The sequence below is a fragment of the Ictidomys tridecemlineatus genome, chromosome 6 (assembly GCF_052094955.1).
Source record: "Ictidomys tridecemlineatus isolate mIctTri1 chromosome 6, mIctTri1.hap1, whole genome shotgun sequence".
Taxonomy (NCBI): Eukaryota; Metazoa; Chordata; class Mammalia; order Rodentia; family Sciuridae; genus Ictidomys; species Ictidomys tridecemlineatus.
The window spans coordinates 134,413,481-134,420,611 of NC_135482.1; positions in this window are offsets into that span (position 1 = coordinate 134,413,481).

Below are 7,131 nucleotides of genomic sequence, written 5' to 3' on the forward strand. Positions count from 1 at the left end.
AATGATGCTAAGAAGGTTTCCAAGAAATACATCTATTTTTTATTATAATTTTGTCATGTGGGAACATCATGGAATATAATTATACAAACTAGTATATGATTTTAGGTGATGTAATCCTAGGGACTACTATTGTATATACAATTCATCATTAACCAAGATGTTATTCAGCTCTACATAACTGTATAAGCATATATATGTATGGTTATTGTGACATGGACCAAAGCAGGAAAATAGAGATTTTCAGAAGCATAACTTCATTAAATATTATTTTTTCAATCAACCTGTTTAAATAAAATTTTAGAGGCCTGCCTATGCCACTATATTTATCTACTAGATAAATAAACCAAAAGGTTATTACATTAGAGACTACACAGGATTTTCCTGTCCTCTCAAGATATCTATAAATGGAAACTGTTTAAATAGTATATTGATAAGAAGCTTATGATAAAAAACTAAGAAATGAAAAAATCCCAGGAAGCTAGAGTTTACACCACACATACCCATCTGAAGTTATTATCCCTTTAGTAATTGTGTACATAAAGATACAGATTGAATTTCAAAAGTTCACAGGAAGTATTCAGGAAGCCAAGAACAATTCTCTTGTTGTAATTTCTGATTTACACAAATGCACTTCAGAACAGCAGACAAGAGCACTTGTATTTCCCACTCATTTAAAGACCACTGTGTGAGCCCAAATCCACATGGTTCGGTGCTCCCGGTTATTAACATTTTGTTCTGTCATTTGCCCGTATTTGTTGAACAGTTTTTAATTGCTATTTTCCTTTTCTACTTAAACAGTAGTCTTTGTAAATGAAAAGAAAATTTGGCATAATATTTCTTCTTTTGCATTGCAAATTTAAAATGAAAACTGTGATCATCTTCTGAACAACCACTCAGATTACTTTTCCTTCATCATGGGAAAATAGATTTTTGAAAAGTGTCAGCTACCACTTGACTCCAGCAAATCATTGTTACCGTACCTGTTGCCTTGGAGCAGGTGGTTGAATATGTTATTTGTTTCCTACAGAAATAGTTTTAAAATATGGAGAGCTTGATTTTGACATTATCCAAAATTGAATTTAGTTGTATCTACGGAGGTTTTTAAAAATGGTAATTGTAGAAATAAGCAAAACAAAATACAACAAGCATTGGTAAGGATGTGGAGAAATTGGATCCCTATTGCTGGGAATGCAAAATAGTGAAACTGTTATGGAAAATAGTATAGAGGCTTCTCAAAAATTTTAAGTAATACTACCCTATGATACAACATATTTCTGGGTACATATATCCAAAAGGATTTAAATAAGGATTTCAAAACGATATTTGCACTTTTATGTTGATTGTAGCACTATTCCTAATAGCCAGGTTGTAGAAACAACATATGTGTCCAATCACAGATAAATGGATAAAGAAAATGTGTATAATGAAATCCTATTCTGCCTTTAAAAAGAAAGAAATTCTGCAAGACATGAAAACGTGGATGATATTGAGGATGTTATTCAACAAGAAATAAGCTAGTCTCAGAAAGAAAAATACCACACAATACCACATACACGAAAAATCTAAAATAGACCAAGTCATAAACTCAAGAATGGAGTGGTTGTTGCTAGGAACTGGGTAGAGAGAAAAATGGGGAGTTACTAACCAGTGGGCATTTAGTTTCAGTTCAGCAAGATGAATAAACTGTAGAAATCGTTGTACAACAGTGTGCCTATAGTCTGAAATAACTTTTTTGCACAGTTAAAACTTTGTGAAGAGGGAAAATCTTATGCTACATGTTCTTATAATAAAATGAAACTATACAAAAGGAAGTCAATGAAATATTTCACTCCCACTCTCGTTTTAATGTTTCATGTATAGATCCCCAAAGGGATTCATTTCAGTGTTCCAATTTCCTACATTAATTCTTCATAGTAAACTTTGCTTTTTTAGAGGCAATTAGATAGAATTGAATTTTTTCCTTGTAACTTGTCATTTTACTTTAAAGAGTAAGATTTGTTTGGATAAATTAAGTAGAATCCTAACACTTATGACTCTAATTTTAAAAATCAACTCAGAAATATTGACTATCTGCTTTCTGCTAAGCACAGAGAATAAAGTTTTGAACCCAAAAGGTACATTCTCCACATTCATGTAGTTCTCCCTATAAAAGAGAAGGCTTTATTTTTTGAAAGAAGTGTTTACTTTTGCTTAAATGTTAACTTGTTTACAATCATCCTACTTTTTAAGTCACACAGCACCACTGTACACTGTCTTTCACGATACATGCAAGGATTTTATCCCCTCTCTTGGTCCTTGATTTCTTCAAAGGGATTTTCCAGGTGAATACATATATTATTATCTCTAAAAAGCACTGACAGAAAGCCAAAAACTAGGGGTCACAAGCATGAACACCTGGTTCCCTCCCTTTGGATTCATCCCTGAAAGTCTGAATGTTTAATACATGTTTTTTGCTTTTTTTTTTTGTATATATATATATATATATATATATAAAATGAGGACAATAGTAAAGATGCTTAGTATCTGATCCATCAACTCAGAGCCATGCTTTTTACATAACAGCACTGTGATCTAGTTCACTAATTTTTATTCCAGCAAAGGAACCCTTTCTGAGTGCTTAGGTCTTCCCTGGTGCCTGCCACCTCATTAGCTCAGGGTTTGAGGTAAGTTGCTTAGTGGCAGCTGTCAGCTGATGAGGCCTACAGGGTCACGTTGAAGAGCTAGACACTCAAGACCTGTCAGCACAAAGGTCAGCGATTCTCAATGCAGGCTGCACTTTTAACCAACACTGACATTTGGTTTGGAAGCTCACATTAATTCAAACAGAATCTGGGGCAGAGGGAGCCTGGACACAGGTGTTTAAAAACTTCCCAGGGGATGTTCTTCATTAGGACAGGGTTGAGAAACAAGGGAGTGAGTCATTATTTAGGCAGAAAAGGAATCAGGTCCCTGGTTCCCCTGCTCCGCGGGCGGGTTTTAGGCACAGGGACTTTAACTTGATAAAGTTTCTTTTCGTTAGATCTCAGTTCCCACCATAGTCAGAATACCAACAGCACCAGCATCTGGCCACTTGTTAGATGTAAACATCTGGATCCTCCACTCAACCTACTGACACCAACTATTTCTAGGATGTCGCCCAGAATTCTGAGTATTAAAAAGCTTTCCAGATGATTCATGTACATTAAAGTTCAAGAATCATTAAGATCAAGGCTTGAGCATTTCAGATAAAGCCTTGGCTGACAGATATTTGGAGTCTGACAGTTACAGCTCTGCTAATCACCACGTGGGCAGAGCGTAAGTAAAAGTTATCTGATCAGATCCAGACCTACATGTTCTCCGGGCTTCTATTCCTTCCTTTCCAGAATGAAGTAGCTGACTTAGGTAATATTTTGTTTTTCTAAGAGCCTTTCAAGAATAGTGGGGGACTCGCCATAAATGTCTATATCCCACAGTTGATGCTCTTCCAAATCATGTTTTGTAAGCATTTCTATTCCTTCAGTTCCTATAATTTCTGAGGCAAAATGGCTTCTCTCAAAGTCCTGAGTAGATTCACTTAACTGCTTCTACTCCATTAATTAAAATTAGATACAGAGCAATCGATTCCCAGGCTGTTTCCTTCCTATCCAAAGATAGGAAATACACTACTTAATAATACAATTAGTATTAAGACAAGAAAACATATTTTATATTGCCAATGTAAAAATAATGATTCTGTTTAAAGGAAATAAGAAAAATAGTTTATTCTGAGGCAAATATGAGTGATCTTGGCCTGGGGACATGGATTCAAGTTACCCTGGATGACATGTTCCGCCCTGGAAAAGGTTACGTGAACTATCACAAAGTGAGATAAAGTCATAAATCAATGCATTTACTAATGACATTGGTGGGAGCATTAGGTAGGTGGCCACAGCATGGCAGGAAAATCTTCTGTAAGATTCAGATATTATAGCAGTCTTAGCGCTAGGGCTGGTGGGGAAATCTGCCATCCATTCTGAGAAGCTTCTCCTTTCATTATGAGAACTGAGGTCAGATAACAGCAGTTAAGGTCAAGGACTATTAAAGGGCCCGAGATAGCCCAAGGTGATTCTGGCTCTCCATTTACAACATTTCAACTCTCCACAGACATGACATTCCAGTTAGCCAAGGTCAAACAGTCAATAGGATCTTCAGTATAGATGCAGCTTCTTAAGTCCACAAATTCAGCTACAAATTGAGTAAGACTTCTGGAGCAGGGCAGATAGGTAGACTTTGTATCACTCTCCTACCTTCATTCTTCACTCTCTCCCAGGATTTTATCTTTTCAAGGAAATCATTCATTTTCTCTCTGGTCTGAAACTTTTTAATATTTGTTCACGGTTACCCTCACATCTGGATTTCTTTGGTGAAATGCAAATTTTTTCCACCAAATTTCTACTCTCAATTCTCTGAATTTCTATACAACTGTAAAACTGCTTCCTTTTTCTATTAAATGTGTTTTATTTTGCATTTTGACAAGCTATGTCTTTTTGTTCTTGCACATCACGAACCCCATCCCATCAAGTTTTAGTAATCTCTCTCTGTTTGAGTATGCTTCCTTGGATTAAAATCAGGATAGAGATTTTAGCCTGGAATTTTGAATATTTGGAGATAGTTATCTGGAGCTAAGCATGGAGGAATTAAATACTAAAGAGTTAAAATTCTCTGTTCACGAAAACAGAGAAATAGAAGAATGGAAGGGACTTCAGCTTTTGGGTAATTCTGAAAACTACCTATTTTGTGGGTTTCCTTTTCATGTGTAATAAGCATTATTTGACCTAATCATTACTGAAAATTTTTGAACTAGCTATTTTTTGTCCTTCGTACTACAGTTTAATTACCTTTCCTTGAACCGCCAATTATCCCACCAGAAGCATATTGTTGGCAATGTAATCCAGAATGGAAACATCTGAATTATGTTTATCAGAATTAACAACATAGGTCTCTAAGTCTACTATTATTTTCCACAATCTTAAACTCCCAGTGGGATCATACCATAACCATGTTTCCTTCCTTTCTAAGTCTTGCCTTTGGGAGAAATTTTGTTTCCTTAGGAATCAAAGTTCTCTAACTTCACCTGCAAGTGAACGCTGACTTTCTGATAGAGTAGTTCTGCTCAAGAAACTGCAATTCCAACAAACTTCCAGATGACAGTGCTGGTACTGGGATCATATTTTGAGAATCTCCATTAAGGTATCTTGCTTTGATGAGATGAAAAATAAATGATCTTAATATGTAAAAATTGCTCTATAACTGTTCACCATATTCATTTCTAATGTCTTGCTTCTCCCCATAATAGACAATGATCATCTTAATATATTGAGCCATATATGATTTTTGAGCTTGAGCCTAATTGTTCCTTTGGCTAAAACTCTTCAGAGTCTTTCCATTACTTTTGAGGTAAAAACCCACTAATGTCCCATCATCATGGATCACAAGGCTCAGCATAATCCATAAAATAAAACTTTTAGTGCTAAAATCAGGACTGCCGTGGCCAAATTAGGAAAATTGATCATGTTATCTACCCTCCTGATGCAAATTTTACATTTTCTTTATACCACCTGCATAATTTATAATTGTATATTGTGTGATTTTTTTAAAGTGTCTGTTGACTATATTAGACTATATGTCCACCAGGTAAGATGTGGTATATAGCTTTATCAACCCTCTTATCTCCACAGGTACTTAACACAAAATACCTGCTCAATAATTGCCACTTTTGCTAGAATCACCTGTATTACTGGCTACCTCTGCTGCAATGGGAAGTGGAAAATGTCACACATGTTACAAAATAATCAGTATGTTTTTTTCTCACCTTTTAAAACCTATTTCATCTTATCAGAACATTTCGGAAATAGCATCTCTCTTTCTGTGGTCCCTAGACATTGTTAATGGTTTTAATTAGCTAGCAGTTAGCTAAAATCTACCAACTCAACTTATGTATCCAGTTACAGAGTTTTGATTTTCTTGGCTAAGAAAATATTCATTAAAAGCAACACACACATTTAGATACCTGATCTAGTGAATTGATGCCCCAAATCCTTTATTATTAATAAAAGTTAGTTATATCTAATTATGTACACATGTATACTTGTTAGTAAATATGCCAAACTCTGGGCTAAGCACAAAGTATGTATAATTTTTTAAAAAAATACACCTTATAAGATGGATACTTTTATTTTTCACATTTCACCAATAAAGGTGACTTAGAAAAATAAGCATTATACCCAAAGTCACACATATATTAAGTGGGTGAGCCAGGTTTATAACTTGGATCCATCCATCTCAACTAAGTCCAGGCTTTTTTCTATCTCTTTGACAGAAAATGATAGGATTGACTCCTATCAATAAGGATTTACTTGCCTGGATTAGGGTAATGATCATCTGGCCCAGATAAACTGCTTTTTTGGAAATTAACTGTACTGTACTATAGAGGCGTAATCTCATTTAATCATCACAATTCATGGGTAGATAGTGAAATTTCCCACTCTTTATAGGTGACAGGACAGGGGCACAAAAAAACATAAGAAGAAAATTTCCCCTAAGGTCACACAGCTGATAAGTGATAGAGCTGGAATTGAAATAAAAAACCACTTGGTTGATAAGATATATTTGTTAATGATTTTCCTTCTCAAATTCTCAAACTGACCGTGGATTAAAAGTTTTCAGCAATATTTTTCAGGTATCTTTTCCTTATTTCCATAATACTCAGCACAGTTGGGTACCAGAATGTATGGAATGGTCTCTGTCTAGGGACTTGGATACCTCGGAGTGCACTTAGTAAGTGAGGCCACCTATGGGTATTCATTTGTACACTTCTGCTCCCCTTAGCAGGGTGTCAGGGAGCCGGTAAAGTTTTCCTTTCTCTGGAGAAAAACCCATCCTTTTCTCTCTCAAGTATCTGACAGTCATAAAAGTGACTGGACTCTAGAAAGGAGGTCAGCACTTCTTCAACTTCCATTTGATACGAGAACCTTGAGGATAATGACCTCATCTTTCATGCATTTTATATCCCAAATGTGCACAGCGTTGGCTAGTTAACTCTAATGGGTAGCGTGAAACACACAATCACCTCAGTTCCTGTCGTGACCTGAGACCAGACGTTGATTGTTCCCT